General features: G+C 38.5%; 1 protein-coding gene and 1 pseudogene across 2 annotated transcripts in view; one reads left to right on the top strand and one right to left on the bottom strand.

Annotated features, from left to right (window-relative positions):
- LOC101711603 (putative NBPF family member NBPF7) overlaps window positions 1–27,207 on the top strand; it is a 97,620-nt gene that overhangs the window by 46,486 nt on the left and 23,927 nt on the right. The gene's annotated exons all lie outside the window — the stretch shown is intronic.
- Window positions 1–27,207, bottom strand: part of LOC101710876 (sodium/potassium-transporting ATPase subunit beta-1 pseudogene) — a 52,898-nt pseudogene that overhangs the window by 4,813 nt on the left and 20,878 nt on the right. The gene's annotated exons all lie outside the window — the stretch shown is intronic.

Below are 27,207 nucleotides of genomic sequence, written 5' to 3'. Positions count from 1 at the left end.
AGTACCTAAGCATTGGAATGTGGCTAGTGTTAGGTTTTGGATTCGGGTCAGTGTTGGGGGTAGGCTTAGGGTTAGGGACATGGTTTGAATACAATCACATGATTATTGAAGAGTGAGCATGGTGGTTAGGGTTAAGATTGCCTTAAGGGTAAGGTATATTGTTTGATTTGGACAACCTAAGTATTACCCTGTGGATATGACTGGTACTGTTAGGGCTAAAGTTAGGGTTAGGGTGAGGGTGAGGGTTCGTATTTATTTAGATGATACTCTTGGAATTTAAATTTCTATGTATTGGATTGTGAGTATGATGATTAGGGTTAGGTTTAGGGTTCAGTTTAGGGTTCAAATTCATGTACCTGATTTTGGAGTGTGGATATTAATGTTAGTTTTTAAGTTTGTGTTAGGGTAAGGGTTACAGATAGTATTAGAATTCAGGTACCTGACTATTGGAGTGTGAAATATGTTTAGTATTGGGGTTAGGTCTATGGTTAGGGTTAGAGTTAGAGTAAATTATCTGTTTGGATTTTAAGTACCTAAAGATTGTAGTATGAGTATGAAGGTTAGTGCTAGGTTTAGTGTTAGAGTAAGGTACTGTGTTGGATTTCAAGTATCAGAGCATTGCAATGTGGCTATGATGGGTAGGGTTATAGTTAGCATTAGGGTTAGGGTTGAGGATATGGATGGAATTTAAGTACCTGAATATTAGAGTGTGAGTTGATGGTTAGTGTTAGAATTAGTGTTATGTTTGGGTATATTTTTGGATTTGAAGAACCTCAGTAATGCATTGTTGATATTATTGGTAGTGTTAGGGTTAGGGTTAGGGTTTGGGTTGCAGTACGTGATAGTCTTGAAATGTAAGTGCCTATGTATTGGAGTGTGGGTTTGATGGATAGTATTAGCATTAGTTTTAGGCTTTGAGTTAGGGCTAGATTGGGAATTCAACCACCTGTGTATTGCATTGTGGGTATGACGGTTAGGGTTAGGGTTAGGTTCAGGGTTACATTTAGGGTTCAAATACATATACCTGAGTTTTGAAGTGTGATTATGAATGTTAGTTTGGGAGTTTGTCATAGGGTAAAGGTTACAGTTAGTGTTGAAATTCGGGTACCTGAGTATTGAAATGTGAGTATTGTGGTTAGTGATAGGGTCAGTGTTAGGGTTAAGGATAGTGTTAGAATTCAAATACCTGATTTTTTTTAGTGTGCGCATAATGGCCAGGGTTAGCTTTAGTGATAGGGATTGGTATCCTGTGTGATTTCAATAACTGAGCATTTTATTGTGGCTATGACTGGTAGTGTTAGAGTTAGGGTTAGGGTTAGGTTTGGGGTTAGGTTTTAGGTTAGGAATAGTGTAGGAATTGAAGAGTCTGTGTATTGGAGTGTGGATTTGACAGTTAGTGTTAATGTTAGTTTTAGGATTAGGGTTAGGGATAGTGTAGAAATCCAAGTACCTGCCTCCTGTATTATGGGTATGAGCATTAGGGTTAGGTTTATGGTTAGGTTTAGGCTTCAAATTCATATACCTCAGTTTTGGAGTGTGGGTTCAATTGTTAGCATAAGGGTTCATGTTATTGTAAGAGTTTCAGATAGTGTTGGTATTCACTTACCTGACTATTGCAGTATGAGAATCATCTTTATGGTTAGAGTTAGGGTTAGGGATATGGTTGGAATTCAAGTACTTGATTTTTGTAGTGTGACTATGAAGACTAGGGTTAGGATTAGTGTTATGGTGTTGTTGTATTTCAAGTACCTGAACATTGCAGTGTGGTTATGGTAGGTAGTGTTAGTGTTTGTGTTTGGTTTAGGGTTAGGGTTAGGCTTAGGGTTAGGGATATGGGTGGAATAACTTTATCTGATCATTGGAGTGTGAGTATTATGGTTAGGGTTAGGATTAGTTTAAGGGTCAGGTATATATTTAAAGCTGAAGAACATGAATATTACACTGTGGATATGACCAGTAGTGTTAGGGTTAAGGTTAGCATTAGTTTTAGCATTACAGTTGGTGTTAGGGTGAATGATAGTCTTGGGATTTAAGTCCCTATGTATTGGATTGTGAGTATGATGGTTAGGACTGGGTTTAGTGTTAGAGTGAGGTACACTGTTGGATTTCATGTACCTGAGCATTGCAATGTGTCTATGATGGATAGTGTTAAGGTTTGGCTTAGAATTAGATTTAGAGTTGGGGATAAGGTGGGAATTCAAATACCTGATTATTGGAGTGTGAGTGTGATTGTTGGTGTTAGTGTTATGGTTAGAGTTAGGCAGATTTTTGGATTTGAAGAACCTCAGTAATGCACTGTGGCTATTATTGATAGTGTTAGTGTTAGAATTAGTGTTAGGGTTAGGGTTAGAGTTGGAGTAAGTAGTAGTCTTCAAATTTAAGTTCTTCTGTATTGGAGAGTGGCTTTGATGGTTAGTATTAGCATTAGTTTTAGGCTTAAAGTTAGGGCTAGTGTATGAATTCAACTACCTGTGTATTGGATTGTGGATAGGATGGTTAGGGTTAGAGTTAGGTTTAGGGTTCAAATTGACATACCTGAGTTTTAGAGTGTGGGTATGATTGTTAGTTTTTGAGTTCATGTTAGAGTAAATGTTACAGATAGTGTTGTAATTCAGGTCCCTGATTATTGGAGTGAGAGTATTATGGTTAGTGTTAGGGTTTAAGTTAGTGTTGGAATTCAAGTACCTGATCATGTGTGAGCATGATGGTCAGGGTTTGGACTAGAGTTAGGAATTGGTATCTTTTTGATTTTGATACATGAACATTTCAATATGGCTATGATGCATAGTTTTGGGGTTAGGGTTAGGGTCTGGTTTTTGAATAGTGTTGGAATTTAAAAATCTGTGTATTTGAGTGTGGATTTGAAAGTTAGTGTTAGCATTAGTTTTAGGACTGGAGTTAGGGATATTATAGAAATACAAGTACCTGGATATTGGATTTTGGATATGAGGGTTAGACTTAGGGTTAGCATTAGATTTAGAGTTAGGTTTTGGGTTCAAATTCATGTAACAGCTTTGGAGTTTAGGTTTGATTTTAGGGTCAGGGTTCATTTTATTGTCTGCATTTCAGATAGTGTTGACATTCACATAACTGACTATTGGAGTGTGGATATCATGGTTAGTATCAAAGTTCATGTTAGGGTTAGGGTTAGGGATATGGATGGAATTCAAGTCCCTGATTGTTGTAGTGTGAGTATGAAGATTGGGGTTAAGTTTAGTATTATGGTGAGGTACACTGTTGGTTTTCAAGTACTTGAGCATTGTAGTGTGGCTACGAAGGATTGTGTTAGGTTTTGGATTTGTGTCAGTGTTGGGAGTAGGCTTAGGGTTAGGGACATAGTTGGAATACAATTATCTGATTATTGGAGTGTGAGTGTGATGGTTACTGTTAAGATTACTTTACAGTTAGGTATTTTTTTGATATGTAGAACATGAGTATTACCCTGTGGATATGATTGGTAGCATTAGAACTAGGGTTAGATTTAAAGTTAGGGTTAAGGTTAGGGTTGGTGTTGGTTTAAGTGATAGTCTTGGAATTTAAGGTTCTATATATTGGAGTATGAGTATGATGATGAGGGTAAGGGTTAAGGTTTAGTTTAGGGTTCAAATTCATATACCTGAGTTTGGAGTGTGCATATGATTGTAAGTTTTTGAGTTCGTGTTAGGGTAAGGATTACAGATAGAGGTGGAATTCAGGTACCTGATGATTGGAGTGTGTGAATTATGTTTAGTATTAGGGTTAGGGTTAGGATTAGAGTTAGGGTAAGGGATCTGTTTGGATTTCAAGTACCTGATGACTGTAGTGTGAATATGAATGTTAGTGTTAGGTTTAGTATTAAAGTGACATAGTGTGTTGGATTTCAATTGCCTGAGCATTGCAATGTGGTTATGATGGGTAGGGTTAATGTTAGAGTTAGGGTTGGGGTTGGGGATATTGGTTGGAATTCAAGTACCTGATTATTAGAGTGTAAGTATATTGGTTAGGGTTTGGTATATTTTTGGATACCAAGAACCTCAGTAATGCATTGTCACTATTATTGATAGTGTTAAGGTGAGGGTTAGGGTAAAGTTTTAGGTTGCAGTACATGATAGTCTTGGGATGTAAGTTCCTGTGTATTGGAGTGCGGGTTTGATGCTTCATATTAGCATAAGTTTTAGGCTTAGAGTTAGGGCTAGTGTAGGAATTCAACTACCTTTGTACTGAATTGTGGATATGATGGTTAGGGTTAGGGTTAGGGTTCAAATTCATATACCTGAGTTTTGAAGCGTGGGTATGAATGTTAGTTTTTGAGATCATGTTAGGGTATGGGTTACACAGATAGTGTTGGAATTCAGGTACTTGACTATTGGATTGTGGGTTTGGATTGTATGGTTAGTGTTAGGGTCAGTGTTAGTGTTAAGGATTGTGTTGTGTAGGGAACAGGAAAAGCCAACGTTACTAGAATCTCTGCAATAAGTCCTAGCCTCCTTTGAGGCATGGCATCACAAGGCAAATTAACTGATTATACAGGAAAGGTAGAAAAAATGAGACTTTGAGAAGAAGCTGAGCTTTGGGTCTGATGAGTGCTGCTCTGGGCAGCAAAGATGAAAGCCCCCAAGCTTGCCTCACCTTTTATCCAGTACATTGGGAGAAACAAATGTAACAAATGACTTTCAGAGAGTTCAGTACATTGGGATAAACAAAGTGCAACAAATGACTGGGGCGGGGTGCGGGGGGATGCGGCAGAAACCCAAGAACAATGAAGAACTAAGTAGATGAAGATTTTCTTCCTCCCAGATGTCTTCAGCTGGTGTAATCTTGTCCTGGAGCATCACAGCATCACCGGATCATTGAGATCACAGTTGTGACCAGAGGCCAAAATGGAATTATGTCTCAAAATGCCATAGCTGGCCTATAGGCAGGAGAACTAGGCCTAATCAAATTATTTTCCCTAAAATTATGTAGCATTGCTCCCGACAGTGTTGGAATTCAAGTTCCTGATTATTGGCATGTGAGCATGATGGTCAGGGTTAGGGTTAGTGTTAGGGATTCATGTCCTGTTGGATTTTAAAACATGAGCATTTCAGTGTGGCTATGATGGGTAGTATTAAGGATAGGGTTAGGGTTAGAGTTGGGGTTTGGTGTAGGAATAGTGTCAATTTAAGAATTTGTGTTTTGGAGTATGGTTTTGAATGTTATTCTTAACATTAGTTTTAGGATTATGGTTAGAGAATGTTGAAGTCCAAGTACCTGGGTATTGGGGTTTGGGTATGAGGGTTAGAGTTAGGGTAAAGGTTAGGTTTAGGCTTAGGTTTAGGATTCAAATACATATACCTGAGTTTTTGAGTGTGGATTTGATTGTTAGGTTAGGGTTTGTGTTAGTGTAGGGGTTTCAGATAATGTTGGCATTCACATACTTAATTATTCAAGTGTGGGAATCATGCTTAGTGTTAACATTAGGGTTATGGTTAGGGATATGGTTGGAATTCAACTACCTGACTAATGTAGTGTGAGTATGAAGGTTAGTGTTAGGGTTAGTGTTATGATGAGTTATTGTGTTTGATTTTAAGTACCTGAGCATAGCAGTGTGGCTATGAAGGGTAGTGTTAGGATTTGGGTTTGGGTTAGGGTTAGGGTTAAGCTTAGGGTTTTGGATATGGTTGGAATACAAGTACATGATTATTGGAGAGTGAGTATGATGGTTAGGGTTAGGATTAGTGCAAGGATTAGCTGTATTTTTGGATTTGAAGAACCTGAGCATTACAGTGCATTTATGACTGGTTTAGGGTCATGGTTAGGGTTAGGGTTAGGGTTAGGGTTAGTGTTGGGGTAAGTGATATTCTTGGAGTTTAAGTTCCTGTTCCTTGGAGTGTGAGGTTTTATTATTAAGTTTATTGGTACATTTTAGGTATACACTATGGTGACATTCATCTTGGGAATTTGTATCTTTACATAATATATCTTGATTCTTATTTTTTCCCCATTCCCTTGCCCTCCCTTCAATCCCTTCACCCCTCCCCATTTACAAAGACTTTGTTTACAGTTTTTCCTTTTCTCATATTTTTCCCTTCTTTCCATTCCCGTACTCCTCTCACTTCGTCTTCTCTTTAGACCTTTTCTTCCTATTTCACATTATCTATTAGACATTTTGATATCACTGTGGTATGATTCTTTTAATTCTTTGGGGAAGATACCCAGCAGGGGAATAGCTGGGTCAAATGGGACTTCCAGTCCTCATTCTTTGAGGTATCTCCATACTGATTTCCACAGTGGTTGCACCAATCTACACTCCCACCAGCAGTGGAGCAGTGTTCCTCCTTCCCCACAGCCCTGCCAGCATTTGTTATTGGTTGATTTCATGATAGCAGCCATTCTTTCTGGAGTGAGGTGGAATCTCAGCCTTGTTTTCATTTGCATCTCTTGAATGACCAGTGATGTTGAACATTTTTTCACGTATTTATTTGCTATTTCTACTTCTTTGTGTGAGAAATGTTTGTTCATTGCAGATGCCCATTTCTGGATTAGGTCTTTAAATTTGGGAGGTCTGATTTTTTTTTTAAGTTCTTTATAGATTCAGGATAGTAGACCTTTGTCTAAGGAACAGCAGGTGAAGATTTTTTCCCACATTGGGGGTTGTCTCTTCACACTGCTGGTGGTTTCTCTTGCTGTGCAGTAGCCTTTTAATAAGAAGAGATTCCATTTGTTGATTGTTTGTGCTAGTTCATGGGCAACTGAGGTTTTGTTCATAAAATCTTTTCCTACACCGATGTCTTCAAGGGTTCTACCTAACCTGTGTTCCAACTGGTTCAGAGTTTCTATTTTAATATTTAGATCTTCAATCCATTTTGATTTTAGTTTAGTGCATGGTGAGAGACATAGGTCTAGTTTTAATCTTTGGCAAGTTGAAGCCCAATTTTTCCAGAACCATTTATTAAAGAGGCTATCTTTCCTCCAGTGAGGGTGTTTGGCTCCTTTGTCAAAGATGAGATGGCTGAGTGTGTCTGGCGTTGTTTCTGCATCTTCTAATCTGTTCCACTGGTCCTCAAGTCTGTTTCTTTGCCAGTACCATGCTGTTTTTATCACAGTAGCTTTGCAGTATAGTTACAGGTTGGGGATTGTGATACCCCCTGCCATGTCTCTGTTACCTAGAATTGCTTTTGCTATTCTGGGTCTCTTCTTGTTCCAAATAAATTTTTGGATTGTTTTCTCGAGGTCTATGAAGTATGCTGCTGGGATCTCAATTGGAATTGCATTGAATCTATATAGCAGTTTTGGAAGTATGGCCATTTTCACTATATTAATCCTTCCTACCCAGGAGCAGGGGATGTCTGTCCATTTTCTGATATCATCTTCAATCTCTCTTTTCAGAGTGCCATAGTTTTCAGAGAAGAGGTCTTTGATTTCTTTTGTTAGGATGATTCCTAGGTATTTCAGTTTTTTGGATGCTATTGTGAAAGGAATTATTTGCCCTATTTCTCTCTCAGTGAGTCTGTCATCGGTGTAGAGGAAAGCTATTGATTTTTGTGTGTTGACCTTGTAACCAGCTACTTGACTGAATTTGGTTATTAGGTCTAGGAGACTTTTGGTGGAGTTCTTGGGGTCTTCTATATAGAGTATCATGTCATCTGCAAATAATGACAATTTGACTTCTTCATTACCTATCTTTATTCCTTTTATTTCTTTCTCTTGTCTAATTGCCATGGCTAATGTTTCCAGAACTATATTGAACAAGAGTGGTGATAGTGGACATCCTTGTCTTGTTCCTGATTTTAGTGTGAAGGATTTCAGTTTTTGACCATTTAGTATGATATTGGCTGTTGGTTTTTTTGTAGATGGCTTCTATCAGTTTGAGGTAGAGACCATCTATTCCAATTTTTTGTAGGGTTTTTATCATAAATGCATGTTGGATTTTGTCAAATGCTTTTTCTGCGTCTATGGAGATAATCATATGGTTTTTGTCCTTGGCTCTATTGATATAGTGTATTACATCGATTGATTTGCATATGTTGAAACATCCCTGCATCCCTGGGATGAATCCCACTTGATCAGGGTGTATGATCTTCTTGATGATCTTCTGCATTCTATTTGCCAGTATCTTATTAAGGATTTTTGCATCTATGTTCATTAGTGAGATTGGCTTGTAGTACTCTTTTTCGGTTGGATCTTTCTCTGCTTTGGAGATCGAGGTGATGCTTGCTTCCAGGAATGAATTTGGGAATATTGCTTCCCTTTCAATTTCATCAAAGAGTTTAAACAGTAGTGGCAGTAGTTCTCCTCTCTAAATGTCTTGTAGAATTCAGCAGTGAAGCCATCAGGGCCCGGGCTTTTCTTAGTTGATAAGTTTTTTTTATCACGTTTTCAATTTCATTGGTTGATATTGGGTTGTTTAGAAATTTTAGGTCTTCTTCTTTCAACTTTGATAATTCATACATATCTAGGAGTCTGTCCATTTCTTCTGTGTTTTCCATCTTATTGGCGTATAGGTTCTGGAAGTAGGTATTTATGATCCTCTGAATTTCTGCTGGGTCTATTGTAATTTCACCCTTTTCATTCCTAATTGCATGGATTTGGGCCTTTTCTTTCCTTTGTCTGATAAGGTTGGCTAAGGGTTTCTCAATTTTGTTGATTCTTTTGAAGAACCAACTCTTGGCTTCATTGATTTTTTTGTATCCTTCTCCTCATCTCCATTGGATTGATTTCTGCTCTGATCTTTATAATTTCCTCCCTTGTATGAGCTTTGGGTTTGTCCTGCTCTTTTTTTTTTTTTTTCACTTTATTAAATTCTTTTATTGGTACATTGTAGGTATACAACACAATTACATTTCTCATTGGGAATTGTACCTTTACATAATGCATCTTGGTTCTTATTTTTTCCCCATTCCTAGACCTCCCTTCACGCCCTCCATCCTTCCCTATTTACAGACTTTATTTCCATTTTTTCCATTTCTCAGCATTTTTTCTTTCCCTTCTTTCCTTTCCCCTGCCTCTCCCACTACCCCTACCCCCTTTGGACCTTTTCTTCCTATTTTGCATTATCGATTATTCATTCTAATCATTGGTACATTTTAGGTATACAATATAATGACATTCATCATTGGAAATTTGCATCTTTACATAGTCTCTCTTGGTTCTTATTTTTCACCCTTGCCCAGCCCTGCCTGTCCTGCTCTTCTTTTTCTAGAAGCTTGGGGTTCAGCATCAGGTTGTTTAATTGGGCTCATTCTGTTTTCCTAATATGTGTATTCACTGCTATGAATTTCCCTCATAAGACTGCTTTCATTGTGTCCCATAGAGTCTGATATGTTGTATTGTCATTGTCATTTAATTGAAGGAACTGTCTGATTTCTTCTTTAATTTCCTCTGCGACCCCTTGGTTATTCAGATGTGTGTTATTCAATTTCCATGTGTTTATGAAAATTTTCTGGTTTGTTTTGCTATGGATCTCCAATTTCATAGCACTGTGGTCTGATAATACACAGGGGATAACTTCAGTTCCTTTGCACTTACTTAAACATGTTCTATGCAGAAGTATGTGGTCAATTTTGGAGAATGACCCATGAGCAGCTGAGAAGAATGTGTATTCTGATATTGTGGGGTGGAAGACTCTGTAAACATCTGTTAAGTTCATTTGTTCAAGAGTTCGTTGAGTTCTAGTGTTTCATTACTTATTTTTGGTCTAGTTGATCTATCTATTTGTGCAGTGGGGTGTTGAGGTCCCCCACTACAATTATATTAGTGCATGTATGACTTTTCATGTCTGTTAGCATTTGTTTTCTATAGTTTTGTGCACTAGTGTTTGGTGCATATTTATGATTGTCATCTCTTCCTGTTGGATTGCTCCCTTTACAAGGATGTAGTGTCCTTCTTTGTCTCTCTTCATCAGTGTTGGTTTGAAATCTACTTGATCTGCAAAGAAGATAGCTACTCCTGCTTTTTGGGGGGTTCCTGTCACAGCTGCTGGATTGATTTCTCATGGTCCCTTACAATTTTGCACCAATTTTTCTTTTCCTGGTCACTAATTGCAATCTTATCTTCTATATCTGAAACTCTGTTCTCACATTGGCTCATTCTTCTGTGTGGATTTTCAATGAAGTTTTTGATCTCCTGGAAATCTATTTGCATCTGTTGTATGGATTCCATTTGTTTCCTATGTTGGGATTCCATCATGTTCCTCAGTTCCTCTCTAGATTTATTAATCATGTCTTGCACTAGGAGCACAATCTCTGCTGTTATCTGAGAAATGATTTCTGATTTCATTTTTTCCAGATCCTGTTTTGTTGCCAGATCAGGGAGTCCAGGTGGTTGAGTATCTGAGTGTTCCATCTCATTTCCCTTAGGGGTTGCTGTAGGTGATCTGGAAGTCTGGTTCTGAGGCTTGTTTACATGTCTTCTCATTTTGACCCAGGTGGGGGGTGTTGCTGGTGCCCATGCAACTCACCTCCTCTGAGCTTGGAGTGGTGGGACAGTGGCTCAGAAGCCCCTTCCTCTGGGCTGGGAGCAGCGGGATGGATGGCGGCCCAGAAGCCCCTTCCTCTGGGCCAGGAGTGGTGGGATCTCACCACTGAATTCTATAAGACATTTAGAGAAAAACTATTGACACTACTGTTTAAACTCATCAATTAAATTGAAAGGGAAGCAATATCCCCAAATTCATTCCTGGGAACAAGCATCACCTGCTCCCAAAAGTACAGAAAGACTCAATTGAAAAAGAGAATTATAAGCGAATCTCACTCATGAACATAGATGTAAAAATCCTTAATAAGATAGTGGCAACTAGAATGCAGAGGATCATCAAGAAGATCATATACCCTGTCCAGGTGGGATTCATCCCAGGGATGCAGGGATGGTTCAACATATGAAAATCAATAAATGTAATACACTGTATTAATAGAGCCAAGGACAAAAACCACACTATCATCTTAATAAATGCAGAAAAAGCACTCAACAAAATCCAACATACATTCATGATAAAAACCCTACAGAAAATTAGAATACACAGTCTCTACCTCAATCTCATAAAGCCTATCTATGAAAAACCAACAACCCACATCATACTTAATGGTCAAGAACAAAAATCTTTCCCACTAGACTCAGGAACAAGACTAAGATGTCCACTATCACCACTCCTGTTCAATATAGTTTTGGAAACCTTAGCCACAGCAATTAGACAAGAGAAAGAAATAAGAGGAATACAGATAGAAAAGGGAAAACAACTTTTCTTTCTTTAACCCTCCTGAACTGCTCTTTAGTGTGTTCCTTCTAGCAGCTCAGAATAGCTCTAGGTTTGGTGGCAGCCACAAGCTGCACAGCAGTGGAAAGCAAGTGACATATGTATAAATTGTGTTAGGGCTTTGTCCTTTCAGAGGTTCTTACTACTTATCATGTTGTTTTACCTGGACAGTGGTTTTTTTGTTCTGTTTTTTGTTGTTGTTGCTCATTAAGTTTATTGGTATATTTTGGGTATAAAATACAATGACATTCATCATTGGGAATTTGGACCTTTACATGATACATCTTGGATCTTATTTTTTCCCCATTCCCCTGCCCTCCCTGCAACCCCTCCACCCCTCCCTATTTACAAATACTTTGTTCCATTTTTTCCTTTTCTCATATTTTTTCTTTTCCCTTCTTTCCTTTTCCTTACCCCTCCGAGCTCCCCTTCCCCTTTAGACTTTTTCTTCCCATTTCATATTATCTATTACATATTTTGATCCTTATTTATACTTTCAGTTTCTCACACCAGAGAAACTATTCAGTATTTACACATGTGCATCCTATTTATTTCAGAGTATATCCTCACACTTACCTATGAATGTTTCTAATTTCTCATTCTTTATGGCTGAGTAGTACTCCATTTTAGAAAAAAATCACATTTTTTAATCCAGTCTCCAGTTGATGGGCATTTGGTCTGTTTCCAAGTTTTAGCTATTATAAACTGTGCTGCTGTGAACATGGGCGCACATATATCCCTGTGGTACAATTTTTTTCATTCTTTTGGGAAGATACCCAGCAGGGAAATAGCTGGATCAAATGGGACCTCTAATCCTAGTTGTTTGAGGTATCTCCATATTGATTAACGCAGTGGTTGCACCAGTCTCCATTCCCACAAACAATGGAGAAGGGTTGCTTTCTCCTCACAACCCAACCAGCATTTGTTATTGGTTGATTTCTTAATGGCAGCCATTCTTTCTGGAGTGAAGCAGAATCTCAGTGTTGTTTTCATCTGCATCTCTCAAATAACCAATGATGTTGACCATTTTTTCATATGTTTATTTGCTACTTTTACTTTTTTTTTTTTGGTACCAAGGATTGAACTTGGGTCCTTGCACTTGTGAGACAGGCAGCAGAACCACTGAGATAAATCCCCAGCCCTACTTTTACTTCTTTGAGAAATGTTTGTTCATTTCAGATGCCAATTTTTGAACTGGGTCTTTAAATTGGGGGGTCTGATTTTTTAAAGTTCTTTACATATTCCAGATAGTAGTCCTTTGTCTGAGGAACAGCTGGTAAAATTTTTTTCCCATATTGTAGTTTGTCTTTTAGCTCTGCTTGTGGTTTCTCTTGCAGTGCAGAAGCTTTTTAATAGGATGAGATCCCAGTTGTTGATTATTTGTGCTAGTTCCTGTGCTACTAAGGTTTTGTTCATAAAGTCTTTTCCTATTCCAAAGTCTTCAAGAGTTCTACCTAACCTATCTACCAGCAAGTTTAGCGTTTCTGTTGTTTTTTTTATTTTTTTTACCAGGGATCAAACTCGGGACCTTGCACTTGTGAGGCAGGCGGCAGAACCACTGAGCTAAATCCCTGGCCCAGTGTTTCTGTTTTGATGTTTAGATTTTTGATCCAAGTTGATTTTAGTTTAGTGTATGGTGAAAGATATGGGTCTAGTTTTAATCTTTGACAAGTTGAAATCTAGTTTTTCTAGCACCATTTATTAAAAAGGCTATTTTTCCTCCAGTGAGAGTGTTTGCTCCTTTGTCTGGAGTTGTTTCTGCATCCTCTAATTTATTTCACTAATCCTTGGGTCTATTTCTTTGCCAGAAACATGCTGTTTTGATCACAGTAGCTTTGTAATATAGTTTCATGTTGGGAATTGTGATATCCTCTGTTGTGTCTTTGTTTCCTAGAATTGCTTTTGATATTCTAGGACTCTTCTTGATCTAAATGAATTTTTGGATTGTTTTCTCTAGTTCTATGAAATATACTGTTGGGATTTCAATTGGGATTGCATTGAATCTATACAGCAGTTTTGGAAGTATGTCTATTTTTACTGTATTGGTTCTCCCTACCCAGGAACAAGGGATGTCTTTCCATTTTCTGATATCCTCTTCAATATCTTTTTTCACAGTGCTGTAGTTTTCAAGGTAGAGGACTTTTACTTCCTTTGTTAGCTTGATTCCTAGATATTTCATTTTTTTGGATGCTATTGTGAAAGGAATTTCTTCCCCAATTTCTCTCTCAGTGAGTTTATTTGTGTAAGAAGGCTATGGATTTTTGAGTGTTGACCTTGTATCCAGCTACTCTGCTGAATCTGTCAATTAAGTCTAGAAGTCTTTTAGCAGGGGTTTTGGGTCTTCTATGTAGAGTATCATGTCATCAGCAAATAATGACAGTCATGACCCTTCCTCTTTTGGTTCAATGTACTTTGAGTCACTGGACTTAAGGCTGTGTTCCCCTCTGCAGTTTATTCATCTGCTTTACACTAATATTGATGACTTATGAACCTACATATTCTTGAATCAAGTCTTTGATTTTAAACCAGAAAAGTTCTTGTTTTCTTTCTGTCCTTATTAAAGAAGAAGAAGAAGACAATTCTAATATATGGATTCAAAACAGAAGAATTACTTATTGCAAAACTTGGATACCATGAAACTTTTTTCCATATGACCAATGTATAGAAAACAGCTAATTGAATGTGACAGTCCACTTTTTCTAGTGTATTGTTGGTTCCCTCACCATCCAGTTGAATATTGTCACAAGATGCTCTGTGCCTAGGGATTGACATATTCTGTTTATCATTTTAGAACAAACTCATCTAATTGTATAGACCCATCTAATTATATGTATAGTCAATTTCTAGTCATTTATAAGTGCCTCTTCCTTTCAAATAGTGTAGTTCCCTTAATAGTTAATCATTCCTTTAATTAAATTATTTATTTGAAATTGTGTTATGGTGAATATGGTGATGTTTGGGGTGAACTCTAGGGACAAATTTATGGTAGCTATTCTACACAGCCTGTCCCACCTCAGGATCTATGAAAACAAACATAGAATATTATGTTACTGGATCATAGCACAGGAATTCTGATATGAGAAGTTCGAAGACCCTTTAAAGGCCTTATATGAAACTTCTTTGCTTTAAATCATAGTAAGATTATTAGCGTCTGGGTAACTAGTCATAGTTTCCTGGTGGAGAATTATCTGAAACCCACAAAGACCAAATAATGATTAAAGGATGGAACTTGTAAAAATAAATTGTATTTGTAATTAACAAGTGAGATGAAAGGATAAAACCCATGCACTGCACCTGTGGAAAAGAAAAAATGGCCTGAGATTGAGTTGATAATCAAAATAAAAATACCTAATCAGTCCTATCAATATACTATAAAATTATTTAATTGTAATGGAAGATATTTTGTTCATTGTATACTATTTAGCATCATTTGTGGCCTTAAGTCATAAGACAGCAGCAAAAGCCACTCCCCTCTGTAATGAGAAAAAAAATCTCCAGACACATCCCTGTACTGAAAACCATTAATCTAACAGCTACATTGGGTACCTGAGCTAGCTGAATAACAAGACACACAGAACAGGTGAAAATTCCAGGTTGCTACAAGATTTTTTGCTTCTCCACTTCTTTGATCCAAACAAGGGTAGATAATTCTTTCCAAATTTTTTGAATTCTGCCTTTGCAGCTCAACTTTTATTGGCCCACCCTATGTGGACTGCATTATATAATGTGTTTAGTGTCAGAATGCCAAAGGGATTCCTTTGTTTGATGCTATCAAGTGACATGCAGCCTCGAGGACAGGCCAGATTAAGCATTGTATCTTCTCCATTCATATAAGGTGTTCTCGCTGGAAGTATGGAGTACATGTCTTTAATCTGTTGAGAAGTTTCTGTTCTACTTCTAGTCTCCTGATAGCTTTTACCATGAACAGCTGTAGAATTTAGTCCAATACTTTTTCTCCAACTAGTGACAGGATCATATGGCTTTTTCCTTTCCTCTGTTAAAATGATGACTTTGGGGGGTGGATCTTCCAATGCTGAACCAACACTGCCATCCCTATAACAAAACCACTTTCTACATCCTGCCAGATCTGACTTCTAAGAGTTTGTTTTGTTAAACAAATTTCTATCTATGTTCATACTTTTTTCTTCTATTAACTTTATCCAGTTTTAGGATTAGCACAATGTTGAGTTCCTAAAATGAGGGGAGAAGTGTTCCTTCTTTTTTCTGCTTTAATTGTTTGATATAATTAATCAGTTAAAATGTATATGAGCCTGCTGTTGTCATATAAGTAGGTTATCAAGCTAGGAATATACTTTCTTTAATAGGTGCTATTCAAATTTTATATTTCCTCCAGAGTTAGTTTCATTAATTTGCTTCTAAGGTACTTCTTAGAAGTTGTCAAATTTATTTCAAAAAAGATTTTTGTAATATGCTTTCTGTATCCTTTTAAATTCTGTAAAATCTGTGGTAATGTCTCCTAGATCTTAATATTGTAATTTAAAAATGTATAATTGATATTGTGTAGCAGGAAGAAAAGGTCTAAAGGAGCAGGGGAAGTGGGAGGGGTAGGGGAAAGGAAAGAAGGGAAAAGAAAAAATATGAGAAAAGGAAAAAAATGGAAACAAAGTCTTTGCAAATAGAGAAGGGTGGAGGGGGTGAAGGGAGGGCAAGGGAAGGGGAAGAAAAATAAGAACCAAGATATTCATGTACAGGTACAAGACCCCAGTGATGAATGTAACTGTATTTTATACGTAAAATGTACCAATAAACTTAATGGGAAAAATATATATATTATATATGTATGTATATACATAATATATATTCAACATAACATACATTTTATATTTATATTATTATACAAATAAAACCAATCGACCTACTGCTCTGGGGAATTGAAATTACGCCAACCCGTATGCCCAGTCTCTCCCATGCCTGTGCTCCAGCCCACACTTCAGGACTGCACAAGGAGGCAGAGCCCCAGGGAGCCTCCTGCCTCAGCCTACTTTCCAGGCCCACTTGTGCCTGCCACGGAAGATACGCTCTGTGCACAGCTGCTGCTTCCTCCAGCACTCTGGGCCGCGTACCTTGGCCTCCTTCCTCTGGTTCGAACATTGACCCAGCCCTCGGACTGGGGCCCCTGAGATGCAGGTCCCCAGAGCTTCCTGCAGTGCGGCCACTGTGTGGGGCCTGGGCCACCCTGGCCTTTCCTAGGTGTTTGCGCATCCTGGAGCCGCGCTGTGCTGCTCTTCTCCATGGCTCCTTTTTTTTTGGTACCGAGGATCGAACTCAGGACCTTGCGCTTGCAAGGCAGGGGGCCACTGACGGCTCTGGCTCCTTTTTCAAATGCTGCAGTGGCTGGGCTGAGAGCAGACTCCGCGAGCAGGAGGTGAGCACAGCGTCTGGCTCGCAGCCCAAGCCAAACCAGCGTCCCATGATTTTTTTGTGAAGGGAGGACCCGGCGGAAAGATGGAGACCTCGGAACTCCGAGAGCGAAGTGCCTCTTGCTCTGCTATGAGCCATGATCATTTTTTTCACTTTGATAATTTATTTTGGGAGGCAAATGCCATTGCCCTTGCGTGGTCTCTCTCCAAGTAAGAAATGTGTTTTCTTTGTTTTATTTTTATTTCACATATTTTTATTAGCGCACACTAGTTGCGCAGATTAATAGGTTTCCTTTGGGCAGATCTGTGCGTGCCTGTAACACACACTGATCATTTAAGCCCCATTACACCATGGCCCACCCTTCCCCCAGTTGCACATTTTTGCAGGGTTCTCAATGTGTAAATATATTTTGGTCGTATCTACCCTGTTATAAGCCCTGACATACCCTCATCCTCCCTTTATTCCCTTCCTCTTGTCTACTAAGTCTCCCTTCCGCTTTTATATTGCCTTTGTAGATTCCATAAATCGAGGAAAATGTGATATTCTCAGTCTGGTTAATTTAGCTTTACATGATCACCACCAGATCCATCCGTTTTCCTATAAATGACAAATTTTAGTTTTCTTCATGGCTGAGTAATACTGTACTGTGTATACATACAGTACCTCCTTTTCTATCCACTCGCCTGTTGATGGCACCTAGGCTGTTCCATGTCTTGGTTATTGTGAATTATGCCGAGTAGAGATGGATGCAAGTATCCCTGTAGTGTGCCAGTTTTAATTTCTCCCGGTATATACCAAGGAGGGTATACGAGGTGTGATCAAAGCGTACGGGGAATGCTGCTGCCAAGTGCCCTTCTACAGAGAAGCAGGGCTCTTCAATACAAGAAGCCATGCGTTGAACTTTGCTGAATTCATTGATCAGGTCTAAAATTCTTTTGGTGGAGTGTTGGGGTCTTCTAAGGAGAAGATTATATTGTCTGCAAGCAAAATTAATTTTGTTTCTTCATTTTCTGTGTGCACCCCTATTATTTCTTTCTCTTGCCTGAGTTTCTTTCTCTTGTTCTAGTTAAAATTCAAAGAACTACATTGAGTAGTAGTAGTAAAATAGACCTTCTTGCCCTGTTCCTAATTTTAGAAGAAATGCTTTCAAATTTTTTCCGCTCAAAATGATGTTGGTTGTGGAGTTGTTGTGTATGGCCTTTATTATATTAAGAATGATCCTTTGGGCGGGGGATGTAGCTCAGTTCCTGGCAAGTGGAAGGTCCTGTGTTCGATTCCCAGTACCAAAAAAAGAAGAATGATCCTTCAATATCCAACTCTTCAGTGCCTTCATCATGAAGGGATGTGGGATTTTGTTGAAGGCTTTTTTTGTGTCAGTTGAAAGGATAATGTGATTTTTTAAAATCCCCAATTCTATTAATGTGGTGTGTTCTGCTTATTGAACTCTCCCTGTGTCCTTGAAACTAAACCAGCTTAGTTAGTGTATGATTTTATTTAATTTTTTTTTTTTTTTTTTTGTACCGGGGATCGAACTCGGGTCCTTGCTATTGCGGGACAGGCGGTGGAACCACTGAGCTAAATCCCCAGCCCTATTTAATGTATTTTTGATTAAACTCAATTTTGTATTTCATTAAGGATTTTTGCATCTGTGTTCATAAAGGATATTGGTCTATAGTTTTCTCTTTGTTGCTGTTGTACCCTTGCCTGGTTTTTGTATTAGATGATGTAGGCCTTGTAGAATGAGTTTTGAAACATTCTCTCCCTTTCTATTTTATGAAATACTTTGGAGAATACTGATGTTAGTTCTTCTTTAAAGGTCTGGTAAAATTCAGCAATAGACCCATCTGGTCCTGGGCTTTTATTTGTTGGGAAACATTTTTGCTGTGCTTCCATCTTACCGCTTGTCAGTGATGGGTTCATATTTTTATATCTTCTTTGTTAAGTTTTTGAAATAGATATGTTTCTAAAAATGTATCCGTTCCTTCTCAATTCTCAATTTAAATTTAGAATATAAATTTTCAAAGCAGGACCTAATAATTGTCTGGATTTCAGTAGTGTCCCCCTTTTCATCTCTAATTGTATTATTCGGGTCTTTTCTCTCTTTCTTTTGATTACTTTGATTAAGGGTTTATTAATTCTGTTCATCTTTTGAAAAACAAGAACCAATTATTTCTTTCATTGATCCTGTGCATTATTCTTTTAGTCTCTATCTCACTAATTTTAGCTCTGATCTTTATTCTTTGTTTCCTTCTCTTGGGTTTGGTTTTGATTTGTTCTTGTTTTTCTAAACCCTTGAGAAGCATCATTAGGTTATTTCTTTGAGACCTCTCTGATTTGTGAATGTAGGCAATCACAGCTATAAATTTCCCTCTTAGAAGTGCTGTTAATTATCCCTGAGAGTCTAGTATGTTGTATTTTCATTTAAATTTGACTCTAGGAATTTTTTAATTTTCTCCTAGATTTCTTCAAAGATCTGTTGATCATTCAGAAGTGAATTGTTTAATCTGTTTGTATAATTTCTATGGTTTCTCTTGGTCATTTCTAGTTTCATTCCCTAATGATCTAGTAAAATAAGAAATTACTTCAAGTTTCTTTGTGTGTTTATTAAGGATTGCTTTTTGGACTAATATAATCTATTTTGAATAATGTTTCATGAGCTTCAGAGAAGAATATGTATTCTGTAGTTGTTGGATGGAATAGTCTGTCTGTATCTATTAAGTCCTTTGGATCTAAGATGGAGATTAACTCATATTTCTGTGCTGACTTTTTTGTCTGAATGACCTACCTATTGATGAGAGTGGAGTAGCAAAATCACCAACTATCATTGTATTGGGACATATGAGTCCCTTTATGTGGGGTGGTGTTTATTTTATGAAATTGGGTGCACTGATGTTCAGTGCATATATACTGTATTTGCAACTGTTATGGCTTCTTGGTGAATTATTCCCTTTACTAATATATAGTAATGGTCTTTGTCTCATCTAACTAATTTTATCTTGAAGTCTGCTTGTCATAAATGAGTATAGCCACTCCTGCTTGCTTTCAGTTTCTATTTGCATGAAATATTGTTTCCATCCTTTCATTTCCAATCTGTATGTCTTTGCTTATGAGGTGTACTTTGTAGACAACATAGAGTTTTGTCTTATTTTTTTAATCCAATCTACCACTTTGTGTATTTTAATTGGAGAATTAAGGCCATTTACATTCAGAGTTGTTACAGGATGATATGTACTGATTCCTGTCATTTTTTTCTAATGTTTGAGTCTTTCCTAATGCTCTCTCATCTGTCTGTTTTTGTTTTCTGTATTCAAGATTCCTTTAAGTATCTTCTGAGTATCTGCCTTCTGCCTGGCCCTGTCTATTGGTGAGAATTTCCTCTGAGTTTTTGATTTGACTTATTGCGCTTTTTATTCCCAGAATTTCTGGTTGTTGGGTTTTTTTTCAGAATATCTATTTTTTTGTTTTAAGTGTCTATGCTAGCTTAGTGGTCATGATTTCCTTTAGTTTATGCTTATCTTAGAAGATCTTTATTTCTCCTTCAATTTAGAAGATAGCTTTGTTTGGATAATCTCTTAGTTACTTCTGTTGTTGCTGAGACAAAATACCTGACACTCAAAGTTAAAGGGGAAAGGGTTTATTTAGTGCGCAGTTTGTAGAGATTTCAGTCTATAATTGGATAGTTCCAAGGCAGGGTGGAGCATAGGGGGGCATCACAGAGAAGTTCATGGCAAGCAGAAGACAACAAAAGCCAGCAAGCAAAGGACCTCAACAGTATCTTTCTGCCTATTTTATCTTATTCAGACTACTTAGGGTGGGTAGTACTCATACCCTTAATCCTAGTACCCTTGACACTAGTATTGCACCATGAATCAATTCCAGAGTGACACACCCTAGATCCAGCCCAGCCACCTCTGAAAAGGCCCCACCTATGACTGCATGAGGCTTTAGGGGGACATCTAGACACAGCCGTAACAGATAGCAATCTAGATGGGCAGTTATTTTCCTTCAGGCTTGAAATACAACATTTCATGCCCTCCTGACCTTTAGGATTCTGCAGAGAAGTCAAGTTATCCTAGTATTTCTTTCTTTCAGCATTCAATTTCCTTTCCTTGTCCTGTACTCTTGCCACTGTAACTCTGACATGGGCAGGTTCTTTTCTGGTCCTGCCTGTTTAGGATTCTAAATGGCTCTTATATCTGGATGTTTATGTCTTTCTGATGATTTGGCAAGTTTTCTGTTATAATTTCACTAAATAGATATTTTTTGCCATTCATCTGATCCTCAGTGTCCTCTTCTACACCAAAAATTCAGAAGTCTGATTTTTTACTATGTCTTAGAATTCTTGGAAGTTTTATTCCTAACTTCTTGGGATTTTCTTTATTAGTATCTGTGTGTAATAGCTCCTCAAACTTATCTTCAAGCCCTGAAATTCTATCTTTTGCTTGTCACTGTCTATTGGTGAGATCTTCCACTGAATTTTGTGATTTGACTTACTATGTTTTTCATTTCCAGAATTTTTGTATATTTTTCTTCAGACTCTCTTTCTCTTTGTTGAATTGTTCCTTTATATCCTGCACTATCTTCTTTAATTCATTCTACTATTCATTTTTATCCTCTTTGAAGTTGTTAAACATTGTATATATCAGTCTCTTGAATTATTTGTCCGACATTCCATCCACCTCTATACCTTTGCATTCATTTTGTTACTGTCTTAGTCACTTTCCTCATCTCTGGAACACAATACCTGAAAACTACAACTTAAAGAAGAGTTTTATTTTGGCTCACCTTTTCAGTTCATGGTCAGAGGGCTTCAAGGTAGAAATAGGATGACAGAAGGGCAGCCAGGAGGCAGAGTGGAAAGGGAGGAGATGTAAGGAGATACACCTTCCAGGCCATGCCTCCCACGACCCACTTTTTTCTTCTTGGTACCAGGAATCAAACTCAGGTCCTTGCTGTGTCATGACCCACTTTTAACCAGGCTCTGCCTCCTAACAGCCAGGCAGGAGTGAATTCATCCATAGATTAATTTACTGATGGATATAGCACACCTCCTTGATCAAATCACTTTCCAAACATATGATGCTTTTGGGGAACATCCTAGATATAGACTACAACAATTATTGACAAATTATGGACATTTGAAGAACTGTTGCCTTGTTTTTTCATACTTCTTGTGTTTTTATATTGAGATTTGTGTACCTGTTGGCATGGATATCTCTCCATTTGTCTTTGAGGGTCTTCATAGTGTTCAGCCTTCTTTTGAAGGCTGAACCAATCAGAGAAAATACCAATCAGAGAGAAGAAAACAAACAACATTAATGGCAATAACACAAGGGCAAACCAGATACTGCCATAGAATAAAAATTAAATAGAAGCAATAGCTATATTATTAACTATAGAAAATAAATCAGCAATAATAATAATATAAACTAAAAGGCTAAAATTAATAAAGGTTAATAATAATAAAATAGAGGAAGTGCGGATAGGGAAAATCAATGTAGAAGTTAAAGTTTGAAAAAGAAAAGAAAGACAGAAAAGTGACAAAAAAATGTAATTAAAGAACAAAAAAGTAAATAGAATTAGTAAAAAGAAAAACAACACATGAAAGAAGAAAAAAACCCAAATAACAAAACAAACACCCGCCTAATAGCAAAGTAAAAGAAAACGTGGCCCCCAAATACCTCCATGGCACAGTATTTGGGTGGGTGTTTTCCTTCTAGGACCTGTGGTGAGAGAATCCACCAGGCATAGGAGAGGTCGATGCAGCACATGTTGAGGCCTGCAATATTTCCAGCCCACCTAACAGGCTCTGGGAGTCTGCGCCCTGCCCTGTCCCACCTTTTCTGTGGGTGGGACCAGTCAATGCCATGTTGTCTGCCTTGGGGCTGAATTCAGCTCAGACTTCCAGTGTTTCTTTCTTTCTCTGTGCCCTGAATCACTGCTCTCTCTGACTAGCTTGGCAGCCTGGGACTCATGAGGTGCCCTGACTGCTCCAGAGTTCCTTCTGTTCATACTTCCAGGGAAATGGCAAATGCTCAAGCAGAAATGTCTCTGATAATGTTGTTGAATGGGAAAAACAGAAAGACCACCGAGTTCTGTTCTGGAAGTAGGCAGTGAGGGGAACCTAGTATCCACTCAACTTGATCCTAGCACTTTTAGACCCAGGACATTCAGAACCACATGGAACCACCTACCTGGCTTTTCACCACAGAGGGCAGTGCTGCTGATCACTGTGTCCTACACAGCCTGAGGTTTTCGAGGCTCAAAACTTCTCAAGAGGGTCTGTGACTAGTGCTTTCCTCTCCATGACAGTCCCTTGGTGGCCATCTCCCACCCAGTCGCTGTGGATCTGTGATCCTGTAGACCCTGAAGTGTGGTTGTTCTGTGACTGCTGATTCCTGGAGTAGCACAGTGTTAAACAATAAATACTTTCTCCAGGTGGCTCCTGATCACCACTCCTGGACATGGCTCACGCTGCAATGAATTCCTTCTTCAAAGCTGGCCTGTTATATGGAAGGAGTCACTTTCAGAGTAAAGCCCACACTATGTGCAGTTTAAAATCACCATGGACTTTCCCAGGACCAGTGTTCCTGGTCTGTTGTTTATCACTGGGGCTGCTGGTCTTCACTGTGCTTACCTTATGCTTGCAGAATCAGGTTCCCCTCCCTGCACCAGAAGCCAGGGTTAGCTCTCCAGGCTGCCTTGCTCTTTATTCTGTGTTGTCTTCTGTTTCTCCATGAGTTTTAGCTTTCCTGGCTCTTCATTCCTTTCCAGAGCTCTTCTCTTTCCCTTCACCAAGTAATTGTTTTCTATATATGTTAGCTGTGATCTTAGTTGATGGGGATAAAACTGAAATCCAGTCAATGACAGCACTTTCATTTTCTCTAAATTTCCTTTTTTTTTTCTTTTCCTGCTTTAGGATGTTCCCTATGTGAAACTGAGGTTTGTCATCTGTTCATTGCCAAAGCAACTTAGTGCTGCAGGTCTCAAAGTGTAAACTACAAAGCCCTTTGTAAGGGGTGCACCAAGGCTTTGCAGGGGATTCATGAGGTCAAAACTAGTCTCATCATAATGCTGCTGCTGTTTGCCCTTCCACTGTGTTGACATTTGCACTAATGGTGAAAATGAAACGATGGGTAAAATTGCAAGCCCTTGGCAGAAATCAAGGCAAGACACTAAACTGTTCCAGCAGCCATTCTTCACTGCCATCCTTCACAGCTTAAAGAAATGCCAATTTCATTTAGGAAGGCTCTTGATGAAACGGTGAAAGGTTGACTTTATCAAATCTCAATCTTAAGGTGCAGTTCTTTGATATTCTTTGTGACAAAACAAAATGTTGAAGTAATATTTCTTGGCGATAATTATTGTGTGAGTTGCAAGCAGAACTAGGTACTCTTACAATTAAATACCATTTTTACTTGAAAGAACAAGTAAACTTAAAAAATTATTGGTAAGAAATTTGACTATCATTTTCTGGAATATGAAAAATTATCTTATATCATTGTGGCCTATAATAAAGTTCAAGACATTAAGCAGAAGTTAGAACTTTAAAACCTTGTCTCCACCACTGTTAACTTGACAGCTTCCCACTAAAGGATTTTCTGGTTAGATGGATGAAGATACTACAGAGGTGATTTTTTTATATCATTAAGTGAAATGTACAAATATTTGAAAAATCTTTAGAACTCAATAAAGCAGTAATTTCCAAATGATCAGTGCTTGGTGATCCAAAATCATTCATGGGTAAGAGTCATATAAAGTCCAGGGTAGAGTGGCGAGTGTCATGGTGCATGTTTGTAGTCCCAGCTACCCAGGAGGCTGAGACGGGAGGAGCCCATGAGTTCAAGATCAGTGCGGGCAACCTAGCAACCCTATTTCAAAAGCCAAATCGAGGTTATCCCACTGAATGTTAATGAAACTGTAGTAAAAGTTTCTTGACATGGTGTCAAATTTCATGCTGTAAAGAACCTTTAAGAAACCAATCATTGAATTTTGATGTTGTAAAAAAAAAGTCCACAATGACCTTCATAAATATTCCTCCCTTTTCTAACTACAGAAGGTGTCTGAGTTGCAACGGCTCGACTAACAGTTTTTGAGCTTTAACATGGCCCAGACAGGATCTCACTCCTATGTAGAATCTGAGGAAGTTGAGGGTAGAATAGTGGTTACCAGAGGCTGGGAAGTTTAGGAGGAAAGGAAGGCTGGCAAAAGCTGATCAACGGGGTTGAGTTATGGACAGGTAGGAGCAAGAAGTTCAGGAGTGCTATGCTCAATTCGGTGACCACAGTAACGGTAGTGTGCTATGTGATTCCAAGATGCTAGCAAAAAAATATTGAATGTTTTCACCACAAAGAAACAAATGTTTAAGGAGATACATATGTGTACGCCAATCTGAACATTACACAACGTACACATGTATTGAAGCACCACGTGATACCCCATAAAAGTGTGAAATTTGTATGTGTCAATTAAAATGGTTTTCAATTTAAAAGTGAACATTTAACAAAAGATTATGCAAAAGCCATTTACATCCAGTTGAAGCCATACTTTGAATACTGAGTTTTAATCGTTTATGGTGTTCATAGCCTAACTATATTAAATTCACTCTCAACTGATAATATTTCAACTTGCAATGGGTTCATTACAATGTAACTCCATCATAACGCAAGTGTCATCTGTATTTATCTGTGCAAGGCTAGCTCTTCTTCAGTTACCTCAATTAAAATGAAACAGCCAGGCACACCAGCACACATCTGTAACCCCTGCTACTTGGGAGGCTGAGGTAGGAGGGTCCACCAGTTTCAGGCTAGCATGGACAATGTAACAAGACCCTGGCTCAAAAAGTAAAAAGGGCTGAAGGTGTAGCTTAGTGGTACAATGCCCTTGGGTTCAATCTCCAGTAACACGAAATAATAATGACAATGACAATATATATCAATGTACTGGGAACTCAGTAGATGTGAGAAGCTAGCAGTCTTGAGTGTGAGAATCTACATTAGAGGAATTTGAAATAGTCTCTTCTCACTAACTTTTGTGAAGGTTCTCATCAAACTGTTTTCATTAAAAATAAGTATGTCAGGGTTGGAGATTTAGCTCAGTAGTGCTGCACCTGCCTTGCAACACAGGGTCCTGAGTTTGAACACAAGTACCAAAAAATAAATAAATAAGTAGGTCAATAGATAACAGTTTATTGTCATTTTAGATGAATTATTTTTAATTATCCATTTAATTTATAGTATCATAAGTATTGTGGGTGTAACCCATAAAAACAAAGACCTTTTAGAGTCAATAATTTTTAAGAAAGTAAAGAGTTCCTGCAACAGAAATGTCTGAGAAACATTAATTTAATAGATGGAGACCAGCAATGTAAAAATGGAACGGGATTTAAAAGAACACTGGACTTTAATATCACTAGAAGCACATGTTACGTTAAATGCATGTCTCACATTATTATGCATTATATGGGTAAACACAGCCTCTGGAAACCTTTGTATCAAGTACTACATAGATGCAAATATGCATACACAGGAGTTGGGTCACAAGATAAAATGCATTTTTTTTTATTCTTCCAGGTAAAAAGTTCTTTTAAAAAAAATGTCCTAGATCACCTGGTCCTTAGGAGCGGGAACTGAGCACTTTTATCTTTCCAGGTCAAGGCTCTCAGCCCCGAGTCTGGACGTTTACCACCTCCATAAACAGAACCAGCCCCATCTTCCCCTCGCCACACTTCCTGCAACAGCACATGCGGGCAGCTCTGCCTTCGAACCCAGGCCAGATTCTGCCCACTCACTCTCAAATCCAGCCCACTCTCACTTCCACCCTGGATAATTGCAGTGGCCTCCTGGCTGTTTGCCCTGATTGTATGGATTGAGCAACTCTTTACCTCTGTGACCGTCACTCCCGACATGACACCTGCACTGGATCCAGAGCCTCCCCGCAGATGAATAAGACACGGTCCTGCTGTGCGCTGTGTGTGGCCCCAGGTGGTCCCTTGCACTTTCAGGTGCTTTCCTCCCGCTCTGCTACCTGACCACCATGAGCTGAGCGTCTTTGTGCCACCTCAGCTCTCCCCATGATGTCCCTGCCTTGGAATCAGCCAAGCATGGACTGAAACCATGAGCCCAATTAGATGTCTCCTCCTTGAGTTGTGAGTGTTGGGTATTGTGTCCAGCAGTGGAAAGCTGACTAATACACCTCCTTATGTTTGGAAGTTTACCTAGCAGCAATCCCAACTCCTGTCCTTCTCCTTGGTCAATTCTCCAGCAGTTACCCTGACCTCTCACTTGTTCCTAGAACAAACAGCCTGTCACTGCATCATCATAAAGTCTCCGAGTGTAACAAGAACAGTTGGCATTCCGTCCCTTTGTTTGCTCCAGTCTCCCCCTTCGTGATCCCAGACTTCCCCAGGATCATCTCCTGCCTGTTGCCGAGCTCTCCCACTGTTCCCTTCAGCCCACCTTTGCTACTCAGATTTGTCTTCTCAGAAGTGAGTTGCATGGTGATGCCCAAGCTTTGTCAGTGAATCACACTGCCTAAACCCTAATGAGACCTTGGCGGAAACTAGTTGAGAAATTAGCGCCCTTGCATTTGAATATTGTTCATAATTCATGTCCCAA

This window comes from Heterocephalus glaber, unplaced genomic scaffold (assembly GCF_053883595.1).
Source record: "Heterocephalus glaber isolate CG9 unplaced genomic scaffold, H.glaber_assembly_v1.0 deba00001550, whole genome shotgun sequence".
NCBI lineage: Eukaryota > Metazoa > Chordata > Mammalia > Rodentia > Bathyergidae > Heterocephalus > Heterocephalus glaber.
Note: the sequence above shows the minus strand (reverse complement) of the source record. Positions and strands in the feature narration are given on the sequence as shown.